Raw genomic sequence first — 19221 nt, forward strand, 5'->3', positions numbered from 1 at the left:
ATCAATAATCTTCCTTAACTTCCTAGCTGCAGGTTAACCCATTCGGAATCATTTCTTTTGCTTTCTCTTCTTTGGCAAATCCTTTCTATCTTTTAAGGTCTTTTTCTTGTCTCTCTACCATCCTGCCTTCCTGAACTTCTTTTTTTTCCGTTTAAGTAACCTTTCAATCTCCTTCCCCAACTTCCTCATAAACATTTAGAATTTATTCCTCACAAGTTAGACAGCGGTTTATGAATGGCCAGGCATAATGGACTCAGAATGAGTTGGCACCCCCGAGGTACCTGTCTTGCTGGGGAGCCACAGGTGAAGGGCTGTCTGCTGGACACATGTTTGCATGGAGTCAGGCTGAGTGACCTCGGGGTGTTTGCTCTGCACTTGTGTGTGTTTCTCCCTAGTTGGTTTCCTTGTCCATCCACCTGTGACCTCCCTCCATCCAGCCCAGGGAATCCTTCTCATCACAGGGGTCGGATGTTTGTCTCATTTTCCATCACATCCTTTCCCCAAAGTTTGGTTGTGAGTTGTTCCCATTCCAAAGACCTTTCCTCTTTGAAGAGAAAAGAGAAAACCTTGTCTGTCCTTTTCTCTCACTTCACTTCTGCTCTATTATCTCCTCCATCCAGAAGGGCCCACTGACTCAAATGGGTGTAGATCTGAAGATGGCAAGAAATGCCAGCAATTCTGAAATAATAATACGGATGGATCAGGAAAACTTGAAAACCTTTATCCCGCCACATTAAAAAAAATTGCACTTCCAGTGTATTCAGAGTCTCTGTGTAGAAACACAAATGATAGAGAAATTGAATTACACTCAAGTTTTGCTTTCCTCCTTTCCTCATTTATTCTAATCCTCAAAGTTAACATGATGTACTATTTGTTATGTAAAGTTTCAGACATTTTCTACCCATGCACACTTTTCTTTTTTTCACATAAGAGTGTGAACTAGGTCACCTTCAACATGCTGTGATTCTGTGATTCACTGTCTCCCACCGGGTCATCCACTGATAAAGTCATCTGTTTCATGGAGAAATATTTCCAATAGCTAATAGCCAATGTCTGTGGAGTGCTTACTCTGTGTCGGTTTCTTCTAACTACGTTACAGTTAATTTGTACAACATACCCATGGACTAGGTACAATGATAACCCCCAAGTGACAGATAAGTGCAGATAAGTACAAATAAATACAGAGGCCAAGTGACTTTCCAAATACACTGGAGCAAATCAAAATCCATGCCTCTGTACTCATTTTGCTTTATTGCCTCTGTCTGGGAAGCTTGATGATTTGGCAACTAAAACCTTAAATATCATGTTCCATTTTCATATCTGTGACACAAGCGTGGGACTGTGATACGGGGTAACTAACCTGAGTACTTTTGAAAACCCTTATGCACCAGGATGAAAGTAAGCCAGGGACTGCAAGCCATAGATTTAAGATTTCCTACCAACTTTTAAAAATAGCTTCTTGAATGCAATGTATGTAATGTCAAGGCTAGGATGTAGTCCAAATAGTAACAGAAAAATGAAGATATGCAGAAAAATACTTAAAGTTGACAAGAATTGGGAGTGTAGTATTTTTGGGGCCAGTGTGAAGACCACAGGAAAACTTGCTGTTTCCATCCCAAAGGGAAGAACTCTGTGTTGCAACTGCCAAGGTACCTGGGGCAGCACGTGTGCTCACTGCTTAGTAAAGAAGCATCCTCAGTTTGATAGAATCATATGGGAGCCTTACATTTGGTTAGCAGGTTCTACATTCTTGATGTAATAATATTTTCAGGGTGTGGGAGGGTATCAAGCTCTGAAAATACCCTTGGAGAGATTTGCTTATTAAGTTTGGCTTTTTCAATCTCCCTAATACTTCTTTACTAAGCACCTGGCGGCTTCCTTCGCTTGTCAGAATCATGTTGTTTTTCCCTTGTCGAATGAACTTCCAAATACTTTTGGATGAGCTATTAAGTTTGGAAAAAAACATACATCTCTTTAAAATAAGGAAGATAATTACAATGACAAGTAGAAAAGACTCTAAAATGGAGAATATATGCCATTACAGGCAATTAATGGGAGTGGGAAGCTCGTCCTCACTGTCCAGGACATAGAAATAAAAGCTGAGGATACTCTGAGGCATCTCTTGGATCTCTATAAGCCTCCATCATTTCTGATGAGTAGGGTTGACAGGTAAAATATAAGCTGTTCAGTTAAATATGAATGTCAGAAAAACAACGAGTACATTTTTAAGATAAGTATGCCCCAAATACTACATAGGATCTACTTATACTAAAAGTGATGACTTACTATTCATGTGAAGTTCAAGTTTAACTGGGTATCCTGTATTTTTATTTAGTAAATCTGACAGCCCTACTGATGATCCACAATGGAGGCAGTTCAGGAACGGTACATGCTGGCTCTCGGACAGTCAGAAATGGCTCCAGCAGATCCAGGTACAGTATGAATTTCTTTTTGGATGTAGCTCAGAAACCATGGCCAGCCCTTGACTGCAAGTACTGCCTCGGGTTTCCCTGAGGTGGGGTAAACCTTCCTCTTAATGGCCTTTTGGTAAGTCTGGAAGACCATATCCAAGGGGAGCCCCAAAGTCAGTTTCATCCTCACAACCATGTTTCCAATTCCTGGAATTGGCTGCATGTGACTCACAAGAGCTGAGGAGGTTTGTGGAAATTGGGAGTGTCATAGCTTGAACCCTTTGTAGGTAAAGTTTTGCTGTTGTGAGAGTTTTAACAGGAGCAATGTGAAAGTCTCCAGGTCCCCAAGTAGATAGAAATAATCCTCTTATACTTCTGTGTATGTGACAAGTCTCTAGTAGCTCACAGATCAAATATCTGGTCTTGGAAAGACTGATCCAAGCTTAGATGTTTCTGGTGACAAGGCAAGGTCGTGAGTTTGAAGTTCACCTTTTATGGTTGAGGAGACTATAAGGTTGTCAGAAGGGCAATCATGGAGGAGACGTTGGCTTCATCCATTGTGCAGGCTTGTATATTTGGTTCTATCTAGATTGTGTTTCAAAGGTGGAGCTTGTTTACAATTATGAACATTCTCTGAGATGCTTTTTGGACCTTCATTCCTAGAGCGAGAGCAGTGCCGAGGTTCTAGAAATGCCCTGGATATTCTGAGCTGTCAATGGCCTTTCCCAGGTACTGTTCCCTTGGTGCTGCTCCTTGAAATGTGCAAAGGGATTATCATCTGTTTTGTGGTGGGTCCTAGCATTGTGAAAGGAAGCTGCTGCACCTGGCTCAGAGGATTTGGGATGTGGTTGGAGTAGATGGGCCAAATTTAGGTAACTGGTGTTACTATTGATAAGGACAACAAATTATTGGAAGTGGCGTTGTCTGGGATGGGAATGATGTTGTTGCAAGTTCACAAATGTTCCAGGACCAAGGAAGACAACCAGAAGTACTGGGATTGTTTTAGGTTGCAGGTAAGAGACAGAGGGATGGACTAGAGATTGAGCTCATACAGCTGGTTAGTGTGTTGTTCATTCGTTCATTCATTCATTTATTCATCCAACACGTATTTACTGAGTTCCTATCATGTGTCAGTTAGTCTGTTAGGTTTTGTGATACGATAGTGAAGGAAACAACTTCTCGGTCTTTAAGGAGTGTATAGTTCAGTCAGAGAGACTGATAAAGAAATAGGTAATTACAACATCGGAAATAAGTCATTTGATAGAGGAAGTAGGTGTTTGTGGGTGTAAACAGGAGGGTAAATTTAACTAAGTCCAGTTGTGGTGGTAGGGAATGGGAGACCCAGAGGGACTTCTTGAACGAAGTGATAGTGGAGATGAGCAGGGTGAGTAGCAATTTTCCAGGACCTTCCCAGGCAAAGATGGAAGGAAGGAAGGAAGTTTCAGGCAGAGGGACCACTCTGTACAAAATCCTTAAGATAAAGAGAATATTGTATGTTCTTCAGCATGGCTGGGGCATGAACTCTGAGAAAGGGGGTTGATAGGAGATATGGCTGGAACGAGAGCCATGGCTCTGTCATTTAGACTTTGTTCTGTAAGCAATGGGGATTCATTGAAGGTGAAGGCAGAGGAGTGCCTCCATCAGACTGTGTCCTAGAAAAGCCACTTAGGTGACTGTGTATAGGGTGGGTTTAACTGAGCACCAGCGTGGACAGTAAGCTCAAATTTTTCTGTGTGGGACCAGTGTCACACATGGGACTATGTAGGGCACCAGATTCAATGGGGCAATGAATGTTTTTTGGTTTTTTCCTCCTTTTTTATATGAGGCTAGGCAGATGATGCCATGCCTTCGTTCCATTAAGAGCAATGTGAAATCAGTGAAATCTCCTAAGATTCTGCAAGGCAGATTTTTCTTTGTATGATTTTAAATTCCCTCAAGACCTGAAAGGGCCATTGCTGTAGAAAAGGGGTCTGGTACATGTAACACCTGGATGGAAATAACAGCTTATGGGAAAACATGGAATTTGAGGAATTCTGGGGCAGGATGCTGGAAGTAGATGACTGCAAAAGGCCTTTCCAAGTCACAGCCTTATAGCTCCTGGTCCTCTTTACCTTCTCCTCTTCCTGACCCCAACCTCATGAGGATGAAAGTGTACTCTAGAGACCTTTGATCAAATCCTGCCCACAACAGTCTGTGGTTTGAAAGTTACAAAATTCCCTGAGAATTGGTAAGCTCTCTATCTTCCTCATTAGTCATTTAGTACCATTTATAATTTCCAAAGAGCTACTGTTTATAGAGCCCTTGCTTTCCATGTCTGAGTGTGTTTTATCATTATTCTTTTTGATCTTGGAAATGTAATCTTTAACAAACCACCAATTAACCATGAAATGTCACTGCAGCAAAACATCAGTATTCTCCATGGGGTTTGTTGTACTTGGATTTGACCTTCATTGTTCATTCTTGGACTGTCTTCCTAGTTTGTGGCTTATTTGGATTCGCATTTCTTCTTTTTGTTGATTACTTGAAAGCTTTTGTGTAGAAATTAAGCTGGTAAAATAACATAGAAGGCTTTTCCCCTATGATAGTCCCTTTCTTTTGATACCAGTAATTAAAAGTGTGCTGTGATAGCATTAGAGGACTTAAAGTTTGAAGGTTTTAAGAATGACTTGGAGACTCAGGAGTGAAAAGGGACTAATACAAGTGAGCATGAATTATTATTTTGCTCAAAATACTATTTAAAAGAGATTAGAATTTAGGTTTATTGAAGAAAATGGTTATATTTGAGCTATTTGAAGTTCTAACAGTCAGATATTCTTTGAAAATCTATTTTAAAGTTCTAACTGGTGATCGTAGAATAAAATTGCCACTTGATGGAATGTGGAATGTGAAGAGGTGAAAGAAAAGTCAGACTGGAATGATGCTACAAAAAAAGAAACTTCCCATCATGACCAGGCAGAGCAAATGGAAATCAGGTGGGAAAGGACATAGAAGCAGAGATGGTTTTGTGATTCCTGGAGCCTGCAGCTCTTTGAAAGTGCTAACCACCATGGGGCAGGTGCAGAGCACCAAATGAGAGCCTCTCGTAAAAGTCCACGCGGCAGAGATGACAGGGGCACCAGGTGGGAAGTCTCTCCATGTTTGGTACACAGGCTGGAATTTCCAAGATATGAAGACACAGGTCTTTCTCTGAAAGGGGCGGACTGTGACGTTTTTTAGATAGAATTTCCAGAGCTAATGACATACTCAAGCTAAAGAAAATATATCTGTCCATCTAGGGACGCTGAAAACAGTGGGAGGCAGAAAGAGAAAATATTTTGGCAACTGAGAGACCTGGGCTGGTGTCTGTTACTTCAGTAAATTACTTAATGCCTCTGAGTCCAGCTTCCTCCTCTATAAACTGGTGATGTACTAATAAGATTGTTGTGGGCATTAAATGAGATCATGGACGTTGGGCCATTGGTACAGTACCTGGCACATAAGAACTGTTTAATAAATGGAAACCAGCACTCATTATTCAAATGATAAGAATAGTGCATCTCAGGCTCTTGTTGAGAGAGGTTTCTTATTATCTATTCTAATTGCTAAGATGACTTGTGAAGCCCTCTGAATTTGCATTTGCCGGTTGCCTGCTATTGGCAATTTGTTCAATGTCCCTCCTATATTTCTTAGACCCTACCATTTTGTGCATGTGGCAAACTTTCAATTGCCATTATTTGGCATTTTCCAGCCCAGGAACTTCTGAAGCTGTTGAAGTCTGCTCTGTCTGTGTAGATGGCAGGAAGGAAGTGAGGGGAATTAATAGCTTCCCAGCAGCAGTCCTCAACCAAGGACTGATGGGAGTGGGTATCTAAATGCCCCAGCTCCCTGGCCCTTCAAGTTGGAAGCTTGTGTTTCCCAGAGTTTCTCTGTGGATTACCTCCACTTTTCCACACTCTTACCTGGCTATAACACAGTATTTAATGCTTGCCTTCTCTTCCCTATCTCACTTTCCTATTGGCGTTTCTTCCATTTCTCATATTAACTATTTGAACTGGAATGTTTATGACTGGGTTTGATTCTGGGAGAACCCCTAGGAAGTCATTTTCTTGAGAGAAAACAGTTGTCAAGTTGCCTTCTATGAAAAGATATTAAATAATAGAAAAACTTAAGCTTTCTTTATGGTCGATTGATTTTTCCCTATGCACATTAATTGGCTACAGTATTGTTTAAATAATGATATAATATAGAAGTGATACAAAAAGCAAAAGGACACTGCTGATTTTAGAATATTTGTTTTCATGTTAAGCATCTAAGACACATCAGTTATGTGAAATGAAAACATGATGACCCAAAACCTATGGGATGCAGCAACTGCAGTTCTAAGAGGGAAGTTTATAGCAATACAATCCTACCTCAAGAAACAGGAAAAATCTCAAATAAACAACCTAACCTCACACCTAAAGCAATTAGAGAAAGAAAAACAAAAAAGACCCAAAGTTAGCAAAAGGAAAGAAATCATTAAGATCACATCAGAAATAAACAAAAAAGAAATGAAGGAAACAGTAGCAAAGATCAATAAAACTAAAAGCCGGTTCTTTGAGAAGAGAAGCCAAATTGATAAACCATTAGTCAGACTCATCAGGAAAAAAAGGGAGAAGATGCAAATCAACAGTTAGAAATGAAGAAGAAGTAACAACTGACACTGCAGAAATACAAAGGATCGTGAGAGATGACTACAAGCAACTCTATGCCAATAAAATGGACAACCTGGAAGAAATGGACAAATTATTAGAAAAGCATAACCTTCCGAGACCGAACCAGGAAGGAATAGAAAATATAAACAGACCAATCACAAGTGCTGAAATTGAGACTGTGATTAAAAATCTTCCAAGAAACAAAAGCCCAGGACCAGATGGCTTCACAGGCAAATTCTATCAAACATTTAGAGAAGAGCTAACACGTCTCCTTGTCAAGCTCTCCCAAAATGTAGCAGATGGAGCAACACTTCCAAACTCATTCTACAAGGCCACCATCACCCTGATACCAAAACCAGACAAATATGTCACATTGATAGAAAACTACAGGCCAATATCATTGATGAACAGAGATGAAAAAATCCTCAACAAAATACTAGCAAACAGAATCCAGCAGCACATTAAAAGGATCATACACCACGATCAAGTGGGGTTTATCCCAGGATGCAAGGATTCTTTAATATACGCAAATTAATCATTGTGATAAATCATATTAACAAATTGAAGGAGTAAAACAATATGATCATCTCAAGAGATGCAGAAAAAGCTTTTGACAAAATTCAACACCCATTTATGATAAAAAGCATCCAGAAACTAGGCATAGAGGGAACTTACCTCAGTATAATAAAGGCCATGTATGACAAACCCATAGCTAACATCGTTCTCAATGGTGAGAAACTGAAACCCTTTCCTCTAAGATCAGGAACAAGACAAGGTTGTCCACTCTCACCACTATTATTCAACATAGTTTTGGAAGTTTTAGCCACAGCAATCAGAGGAGAAAAAGAAATAAAAGGAATCCAAATTGGAAAAGAAGTAAAGCTGTCACTGTTTGCAGATGACATGCTACTTTACATAGAGAATCCTAAAGATGCTACCAGAAAACTACTAGAGCTAATCAATGAATTTGGTAAAGTAGCAGGATACAAAATGGGCAGAAACCTCTTGCATTCCTGTACACTAATGATGAAAAATCTGAAAGAGAAATGAAGGAAACACTCCCATTTACCATGGCAACAAAAAGAATAAAATACCTAGGAATAAACCTACCTAAGGAGACAAAAGACCTGTATGCAGAAAAGTGTAAGACACTGATGAAAGAAATGAAAGATGATTCAAATAGATGGAGAGGAATACCATGTTCTTGGATTGGAAGAATCAACATTGTGAAAATGACTATACAACCCAAAGCAATCTACAGATTCAGTGCAATTCCCATCAAACTAGCAATGGCATTTTTCACAGAACTAGAACAAAAATTTTCACAATTTGTATGGAAACACAAAAGACCCTGAATAGCCAAAGCAATGTTGAGAAAGAAAAACGAGCTGGAGGAATCAGGCTCCCAGACTTCATACTATACTACAAAGCTACAGTAATCAAGACAGTATGGTACTGGCACAAAAACAGAAATATAGATCAGTGGAACAGGACAGAAAGCCCGGAGATAAAGCCACGCACATTTGGTCACCTTATTTTTGAGAAAAGAGGCAAGAATACACAATGGAAAGAAGAGAGCCTCTTCTATAAGTGGTGCTGAGAAAACTGGACAGCTACATGTTAAAGAATGAAATTAGAACACTCCCTAACACCATACGAAAAAGAAAGTCAAAATGGATTAATGACCTAAATATACAGCCAGACACTAAACTCTTCAAGGAAAACATAGGCAGAACAGTCTATGACATAAATCACAGCAAGATCCTTTTTGACCCACCTCCTAGAGAAATGGAAATAAAAATAAACAAATGGGACCTAATGAAACGTAAAAGCTTTTGCACATCAAAAGAAACCCTAAACAAGATGAAAAGACCACCCTCAGAATGGGAGGAAATATTTGCAAACGAAGCAACTGACAAAGGATCAATCTCCAAAATTCACAAACATCTCATGCAACTCAATATCAAAAAAACAAAGAACCCAATCCAAAAATGGGCAGAAGGCCTAAATAGACATTTCTCCAAAGAAGATATAGAGATTGCCCACAAACACATGAAAGAATGCTCAACATCACTAATCATTAGAGAAATGCAAATCAAAGCTACAATGAGGTATCACCTCACACCAGTCAGAATGGCCATCATCAAAAAATCTACAAACCGTAAATGCTGCAGAGGCTGTGGAGAAAAGGGAAGCCTCTTGCACTGTTGTTGGGAATGTAACTTGATACAGCCACTATGGAGGTCAGTATGGAGGTTCCTTAAAAAACTAAAAATAGAGCTACCATACGACTCAGCAATCCCACTACTGGGCATATACCCTGAGAAAACCATAATTCAAAAAGAGTCATGTGCCACAATGTTCATTGCAGCTCTATTTACAACAGCCAGGGTATGGAAGCAACCTATGTGTCCATCGATAGATGAATGGATAAAGAAGATGTGGCACATATATACAATGGAATACTACTCAGCCATAAAAAGAAACAAAATTGAGTTATTTGTAGTGAGGTGAATGGAGCTAGAGACTGCTATACAGAGTGAAGTAAGTCTGAAAGAGAAAAATAAATACCCTATGCTAACACGTATATATGGTATCTAAAAAAAAAAAAGGTTCTGAAGAACCTAGGGGCAGGATAGGAATAAAGACACAGATGTAGAGAATGGACTTGAGGACACGGGGAGTGGGAAGGGTAAGCTGGGATGAAGTGAGAGAGTGGCATGGACATATATACACTACCAAATGTGAAATAGATAGCTAGTGGGAAGCGGCCGCATAGCACAGGGAGATCAGCTCGGTGCTTTGTTACCACCTAGAGGGGTGGGATAGGGAGAGTGGGAGGGAGACACAAGAGGGAGGAGATATGGTGATATATGTATATATATATAGCTGATTCACTTTTTAATAAAGCATGAACTAACACACCATTTTAAAGTAAGTATAACCCAATAAAGATGTTAAAAAAGAAAAGAAAAGAAAAGATTGAATCGGACCAGAACCCATGTGTAATCACAGCTCGGCATTTAACAACTGGTTTAATTCCTTATCATAAATATACAACCAGGCCAGAGGCATCCAATATTTATAATAAATATCAGTGACATGATAGTATCATCATGAGACCTCTGTGTATTCTTTCTGATTCAGATGAAACCCAAATTTTCTGTCTCCCCACAAAACTTACTTTTCTATTTTCATGCATTGACTGCATAATTGATTTTGGAGAGCTGTTCCATCTGTGTTTTGAGTTGGGCTGAAGTAAGCAGTCTCCCTCTCAGGGGGTATGCCTACTCATAACTCAGACAAAATACAGCATGGAATACACGTTGGATGTTTTGGTTTTATCTATCAGGTTGATTTACAAATGATGCCAGCGGTTGTGTCGTCAAAATATCAGCTTTCAAACTTTTTTTCCCCCAGTGATTGATTCCTTTTACAAATATAATTTTCTCTAGAACTCCAAAGTATAAACTATATTATGAAAATACTGATTTGACAGGCAGGTAGCTGAAAATGGTAATGGACTGCTGTGTGCTCTCAGGACACTCTGCAGTTATTATTTACCCAGAAACCCATGGGAGGTATAGTAAGAAATCCCATTTCAAAATTGCATCACCAACAATGCCTAACTACTGCTTGTATTTTTTTTTTTAATTTTTATATTTTGCGGTACACGGGCCTCTCACTGCTGTGGCCTCTCCCTTTGCGGAGCACAGGCTCTGGACGCGCAGGCTCAGCGGCCATGGCTCACGGGCCTAGCCGCTCTGCGGCATGTGGGATCTTCCCAGACCGGGGCACAAATGCGCATCCCCTGCATCGGCAGGTGGACTCTCAACCACTGCGCCACCAGGGAAGCCCTTGTATTTCTTATCATAAGCATCAAAGTCAGGGAAGAAGCACACAAAACTTCTAATAAGTACTAAAAGATTTATAACTAAGTAATATTAAAACATTATCTGTTAGAAATTAGTTATTGAGTAATTGACTATTATGTGATAAGACTGGGTTCCAGGTAGATGAGTCTGAATTTTACATGGTATAGAAATTGGAGGGGCATGTTATTGTAGAAGTGGGTTACTGATAGGGGAAAACGGAATTCTCTTATTATATAAATCTTAGAGAAGGGACAGTTTACCGTGATAAACTTAGATGATATGTACTTAGCCAATTGTACCAATAGGCCAGTCTGTGCGATGTTCAAGGAACATGGATTTTCCATTCTCTGAGGTCCTATCCAGTTGCATGAAACCCAGAATGGTGTCTCATCTAACCCTTTGGGATCCTGAAAACTGTTTGTCACCCTGAAAATCCAGCATGATTCCCCAACATGATTGCAAAATCTGCCATTAATCAAGCAGCCCTTGTAACCTGGCTCTAGCAGTTTCTCACTATACCACTAGCACCATCTTGCCTCATTGCCCAAAGGTTGCATGCTAAGACTAGGTACTGCACATGCCCAATATGGACTGGTTTAGCATGTAGGCTTTGACAAAGGCTTTCACAGACATGAGGACTTGATTACACATGTTTAGAAATGAGAGCAAAGCAGGTACTGCTGTTTTAAAAAAATGACCAGGGCCAATCTACACACTTACTAATAAATAACATATTTAAAGTAAGGTCATTTATATACACAAATTTGGTAGGAGTCTTACACTGAGATTTGCAGACAAGAATGAGTTAACCAGACATGCCTTGCAAGGGGGTTCACCAAAATGTGTTAAAACCTAATATATATCACTAGTGAGTCAGTGACTCCTAGAATATTCCCACAGTGTTAAAATATACATTAAAAATAAAAAATTTGGACTAAATTATTTGTATGTAACACCTGAAACAACTATGCAGAATTTTAGGGCTTCTAGAAACATAGCTTAAAAATAAATCCTAAAATGAGGTCCCTGGCTTGGAGAATTTGGATTATTGCCATTTTACCAATGGAGAAAAAGCAAACAAATCAAAAAATGACTTAGGCATGATTACATAGTAACTCAATGGCAGGCCTGAAGAGTGGAACTCAGGGTTTCTGTGCTGAAATCCAGGAATCCAATGAGCTAAACTTCCAGGAAGTAGAGTATAGCACTGAAGTTCCAGACGACAGCTATATCATTGAGTTTGGTGTAAAATAAAATTCATTTCATTCAAGTGAGAACTGTTAGTTGCTCAAAAATAATATTGGGATATAACTTCCTATTACTTTGACTTTGCTCCTAATCCATGTCTGATGGCTTGGTAATGATAAAAAATCAAAGTGTAAAGTTATGTGCAGGAATACTCATTAGACTTGGAGGACAGAACCAGTAATGGGAAGGAATTGTAGGCTACTGTCTTAGGCTGTGAAGTCATTCATAATAAGCTTCTTATTAGCTTTTGGGCCACCATGTTGTACTGAATATCAAGCGTTAATCACCTCAGCTTGTAGACTGTAAAGTGTCTATAGGAAACAGAGTGTCATTTGATTTTCCCTAAAGTGATGCTGAAGCACATTGGCAATAGATTAACATTTTAAAGGACCATCATTTAAAGAAATGCTTTTCCTCAAAGAGTGAAATTCAGAACAACCTATTGTTCGGATGGCTCTTTGTTTGCATCCAACTTCATTCTGATGGGAAATTTTGGACAGTCCCCTTCCCTCATTGTGGAGAGTCAGGGGGAGCTCAGATAAGGTGCTTGCCTTGAAAATGCATGATGAAGTTTGTGTAGTGAAGGAAGATGTAGGGGTGAGTATTCACTAAAGGCATTTAGTTTTCTCATTCAGAAGATAAGTTCAGATTTTCCCAAAAGGTAGGAAAAGATCTAGAAATGGAAGACAAAGCTGAGAGTAGAAGTAGGACAATGTGAGATCAGGTGGGCATGGAGCATGGAAGGATCTCTTTTTCTCTTTGTTGATTTTCAACTGGTTTATTGGCTTTATTGGTGTATTAGTTTTGGAGAGAAGGTGTGAACGTAGGCTTTGTGTATGTACAATCTTCTCGTTTCCTTTTACTGAGAATCTCTGGTACAGGGTGGGATTAGGATCAGTGATAGCGGGTATGAGTCAGCAGAGGAACAGATCTCAAGAAATAGTTCAATTGAAGAATTTTAATAACGAACTAATAATTTCATAAGAAGATAGGGCATGTTTCAGCCCACAAAGGGAATATTTTATTGAAAAATACACTCTCTCCATAGTATGTGCTTGTACCCACTGGGGTAATTCTGGGAGTTAGATAATGCTTTGAAGTTAGTTGGGTGGTTTGAAGGTTTCTACCACTCTGTTCCTGAAAAGGTGTTTTTCATCTTTCTTTTTGATAATAATGCTTACAGGCTTTGTAGAGTAGATACAATGATGCAGAATAAACTCAATAGATAGAACAAATAGGTAGCTAAAATACCTCTCAATGGAAGGGGACCAAATGCATTGTGAATAACCAAGTGTTCATTTTATTCCAAGGAGGGGGGTGGGTAAATGACCCTGGTTCTGTGCCAGATGTTGTTTCAAAACTGGAGCTAGTGTCGATGGAGTCTTGCTGTGTCACTTCAGAAAGGACGTGTTGACTACCATTGTCAGTCTATCTGGTGGCAGTCTTTGTCGTCATTCGCCACAGCCGAGAAGGCAGGCGTCTCACACAAAGTTGTTGAGTTGACAGATGTTTCTTGCGTGGAAGCTCCGAGTTAGCTACCTTTGTAGAGTTTCCTATCCAGCTCAAGCTGGGACTAGAGGAACCATTCAGCAAATGAACACTGACTCTACCAGCTGTTCCATCTACAGCACACGGAGGCTTTTCAGCTTGTCTGAAGCCTGGTACAATTTGTCTGCACAGGTGCTGCAGGTGGAAAGGTATATTAGACTCTCATTAACGCTGGCATTTCACTAGAGGCATTCAAGCCTCCCAGAGCTGGAAAGGGTTGCACTCTTAAATGTTAGGATTCAAAGGACATTCAGATCTTAAGGAGAGAAGCAGGGACATGTAGGCAATGGCCCTCTTTGTTTATAATGTCTCCTTGGTTTCTGAACTCATTCAGTGTTTTGTCCTCCCCTGCCGCTCTGGATGCTGCCGTGCCAGATTCATTAACTGATTAACCCCCCTTTTCATTTTCATGTGAAATGATTCTAACGTTTAAGTAATGAACCCTGGTCTCACTGGTGTGCTGCTGACCTTGGGCTTGTTTTGAATTTGCTAGCTGGCTGCAGTTTACTCTTCAAGCCTTGCCTAAAGTTATCATTCTGTGATGAGATATGAAGAAAATCGGTTAGAAATGGTCCAAAAGACTGAACCAATACAGGAATGGATGATTTTTTTCACCCAAACAGAGACGGAAGAGAGGGAAGTAGGATAACTGCATCTTGGTGGGACATGGCATGTCTGAAGTGAGTGGGAAAGGGAGACGAATATGGAAATTCTTTAGCCCTTGCAGTAGAGACTGGGGGTAGAGGGATAGCTTTAAGTTCCCTTTAGTTTATTTAAGAAATGATTTTATCCTCACATCTGAATGGTCTGAGTACAAATCCAAGTTAATTACAGTGGAACCCGTTGGACTCCTGATGTTATGGTGGGAGTCCTATACCTGCTTTATGAGTTGGCTGCATAAGATGGGTCTTCGATTCTATTCTGTGTTTCTGTTAGAAAGGATGTTAGGATAGTGACGTATCTTAGGGGTATCAGTGCATTGTGCTGTGATACTCCTTCTTTTCTTTCCTTCTCTCCCCACCTTCTTCCTTCTCCTCAGCACATATAGAAGCCAGAAATGTCCTAACCTCTTTTTACCTTCAATTTTTAAAACATTGACCATGCCCCTGGCTCTGTGCCAGGTAATGTTGATTCATTACCCCATTTAATATCCTCAGCAAGCAGCAGAAGTAAGCATTATCAGCACCATGTTACAGACAGAAAATTGAGGCTCAGAGAGGTAACGACACGAATGTCAGGTCATGTAACTAATAAGTGATAAGGCTGAGATTCAGATCCATATCTCACTACAAAAGCCGCCTTTCCCCCACATGACTGATGTGCATTGACTTTCAATCCGTGTTTTCTTTAAAAAACTTTGGAGAGAGACCAAGTCCTTGACTTGGGTTAGAAAGGAGTTTCATAGACCTGAATCCCAAAATGCTTAAATTACTGAAATAACAAACAGTAAGAAGTCCAGACCTTCTCCACATTTGGAATCGTTGTTCTTCCCATAGTCTTGTGTCTGTTTCATCAAATATGAGTTGATTATGTTTCAATAAAAAAGGCCACTGAAACATAAAGCTGGGTGATTTAAAGTCATCTTTCGAGGCTTGACAGTCAGTGAATGTTTTATTCTCCTCTGTTGCTATGTCACAAGGACAAACGTAGATCTGATTATAAAATGCAATTGTGTTCCTCTCCGTATTCTACACAGAAAGTGTTATTAAGCCGTGGTGACCTTTACTCACAAGAAACGTGGTTGGCGAGTCACAGAAAGTGTGAGCAATTGCTCCCCCATGAAGCCCTGCTCCTGTGAATGGAGAGACGTCTTTTGGTAAAATGTAGCCATCTGGGAGGATTTAGGAAGGTTGAATACTGAGAAGTAAAGTGATGTGGGTCTTATGGATGGTTGTTGTGAAGTAGATCATTTGTCTAAATCCCAAACCCTGAAATGGCTATCTCTATGAAATGGAACATAGCTTTTATGATATGAATATTCAGTGACCTGACATCAATAAAAAGAGGAATAAAAAGAAGAAAAGCACATAGGTCAATTACATTTTTCCCACCTGGAGAGGTCTTTGCCGCTGAAGCTTGGCATGTCTCTGGACGCAGAGCATCCTTCTGGTGTGTGCTTCAGGCATTGTGCACAGGTGTCTGGTTCCCATTGTGCTGCCAGTGGGCTGGGGGGCCACTTGCTGATGGAGCTCATTGGCAGCTCTTTGTGTATCTTCCTGCTCCCACGAAGCATCATGTCTTTATCTTCTTCCTTCACTGCCTACCTCAGGCACAGCAGGGGGATTGGATCCTCTAACACCACCATGAACTTGAGAGCTTTGCCTCTGCTCTTAAATCTTGCCAAAAGCTTAATTGACACGTTTTCTTGAAAATTCTTTTTTACGTTATAACTCAATCTTTTGGAGCTTTTTCCAGGTTCCTTTGTTGGAGTTTTCTCTTACTTGCTGTGAATTTGCTCTTAGTTCTCAATTCGTGGAAGTATCAAATTTGGTCTGTCTTTTATTCATGGTTAATTTTACGTTATTCATTATCCGTTGATATTGTAACTCCTTGAAGCATATTTAATGGTGGTACACGTCATGCCAAACACGTCTGAGTTTCTCAGATCCATCTGAAGCAGAGAGGATGAAAAAAAAAATCAGCATCTTCACTTTTCCAGAGGAAGGGGGGCCAGACCTTCTAATATTGTAAAATGTGTGAAATCATTGCTGTCTCCAACCGCAAGATTGTTTCAGCATCCATGAGGCAAGTTTATGTGTTTTTGGAATGAGATCCTTTAGTTTCTCTCTGTATTACATTTAGTGTCTGATAAACAATCCCTACTGTCTACACTTTTGTCCTGTTAGTAGTCTAAAGACTTCATTCTCACAAACTGTACCAGTTGACTTTTATCTCCCCTGTTATAATAAGTAGTTTGATGTCTGTTATAAGTAGCCTTGCCAGTAATGTTCGAGAATCATCAGGTTCACTAAAATCCCTTTGGGCTGAAATGTTTTCAGTATTCCTGCTCACCTCATTGTGTTCAACCAGCCCTTCTAAGCTTTCTTTAATGTTTCCATTGATTTCCTTCCTAAGTCACAGTCCCTATGACCAGTCCTGCCATTGCAGGTGCACTCAGAGTTCACCCTGGTGGATCACAGGTTCTCATGTCTATCAAATGAAGTGGGATGATATTGTAAAGAAGAAATACGTTAAGTCCGTGTGGCTGGCATCTCATGAAACTCACTTGGCATGTGGGCTAACATGCTTTCATGATTTTATAGTCTTTGTTTTTAAAAAATGTTTGAAAACATTGTGGTAAAATATACATAACATGTAATTTACCATTTTAACCATTTTATAAAAAGGTATACACTTCAGTGGCATTCACACTGTTGTGCAACCATCACTACTGTCCACTTCGAGGACTTTTTTCATCTCGTAAGATGGGAACCCGGTACTCATTAAACAATAACTCCTCTTTCCTCCCTTCCCCCAGCCCCTGGCAACTATCATTCTACTTTCTGTCTCTATGAATTTGACTATTCTAGGTATCGTATATAGGTGAGGTAATATACAGTATTTGTCCTTTTGTGACTGGCTTATTTCACTTCACATACTATCTTCAAGGTTCATCCACGTTGTAGCATGTGTCAGAATTTCTTTCCTTTGTAAGGTTGCATAATACTTCACGCTAGGTGTACACCACATTTTCTTTATCCATGCGTGCGTTGATGCACAATTGGGTTGTTTCCTCCTTTTGGCTATTGTGAATACTACTGCTGTGAATGTGGGTGGGCAAATATCTTTTCACATCCTTGCTTTCAATTCTTTTGGGTATATGTCCAAAAGTGGAATTGTTGGATCAGATAGTAATCCTATTTTTAATTTTTTGAGGAACTGCCATACTACTTTCCACAGTGTTGCACTGTTTTATATTCCCACCAGCAGCGCACAAGAGTTCCGATTTCTCCGCATCTTCACCAATAGTTATTTTCTGTTTTTTTGATAATAACCATTCTGACGAATGGGAAGTGGTGTCTCACTGTGGTTTTGATTTGTATTTCCCTAATATTAGAGATGTAAAGCCATCTCTTCATGCGCTTATTAGATATTTGTATATTTTCTTTGAAGAAATTCCTATTCAAGTCCTTTGCCCATTTTTAAATTGAGTTGTTTGTTTGTTTTGTTGTTGAGTTGTAGGAGTTCTGTTTATATTCTTGATATTAACCCTTTGTCAGACATATAATTTGCAAATATTTTGTTTCATTCCAAGAGCTGCCTTTTCACTTTGTTGATAGTACAAAAGTTGGATGCATAAAAGTTTTAAATTTTGATATAGTCCAATTTACCTATTTTTTTCTTTGGCTGCTTCTGCAGCCTTTGTCTTTTTAGATTCAATCTTTTATAGTGTTTTTATCTTGAAAGAATAATCTTGGTTATTTTACTCTTTCCTCAAGATTCATGTTATAGACCTTTACTTAACCTCACTGCTAAGCATGCTTTTCACTCTCACAGACACTAAAATCTAGCCTGGAGTGTTGCTCCACGCGGAAGGTGAGTGGGCAGGCTGCAAGGGACCTTACATCCCCATGCTTTTACTTAGGCTTTCTCTAGGTTGAAGTTGTGTTATAAACAATAACGTATGATTTGGTTTGTTGGATAGCCTCAGAATTCCACTTTCTTTTCCATCCATGTATTCACTGTTCATTGGTGCTTGTATTTTCTATTTGTGCAGTTACTTTTCTATTAGTGTTATCTGAAAAATTAATGAGTATTCTAGATAGCCTCATCTAGGTCAGGGTTTTTTTAACTTCTTTCTTTAAAGCACTTGAACCCCTTTTCTAACAAAAGCTTAAGTAGAAGCTCAGTACAGTGGGTAAGAGCAGTGGTTACTCAGGAGCAGGGAATGAAGATGTTCAGCTCACTGCTTTCCCTCCTCCAGCCCTTGAACCTTTCCCTTTGAACCTGGATGGAGGCTCTGTGGAGCCGAGTTTGCTCAGGACTGAAAAGCCTGTTGATAAGGCAGGAGATGAATTACAGTCATTCACTTCCCACTTCTCCAGTCCTACTTACATGAAAGCAATTCAACTTTTGTATGGTAAGTGTATTTAGGAATCCATGTACTATTCAGCTTAAACTACAGGGTTCTCTCAAACTGGAAATCAAATAAACAAACATCCCCCCACCCCCTCAAAACAACCAGGTTTCTCTGCCTGAAATTGTTGTTCAGAAACCTCCAATCGACTTTACTGACCAAAACGATAACCCACACATGCCAAGGACTTGTAACCATGATACATGATACACTTCTTGGGACACCCCACTGTGCATAGTGACCCATTTTATTGATGAGTATTTCACATAGGAAGATTCAAAAGCCAGAGGAGAGTCCCCTGGTAAGGAGGCCACCTACTGAGACACAGGAAACTTAATTTTGATCCACAGACATTGTAAGCTAGAAAGGAACTTGGAGATCGGTAGCCC

The sequence above is a fragment of the Mesoplodon mirus genome (assembly GCF_964341445.2).
Source record: "Mesoplodon mirus genome assembly, contig: SUPER_14_unloc_5, whole genome shotgun sequence".
Taxonomy (NCBI): domain Eukaryota; kingdom Metazoa; phylum Chordata; class Mammalia; order Artiodactyla; family Ziphiidae; genus Mesoplodon; species Mesoplodon mirus.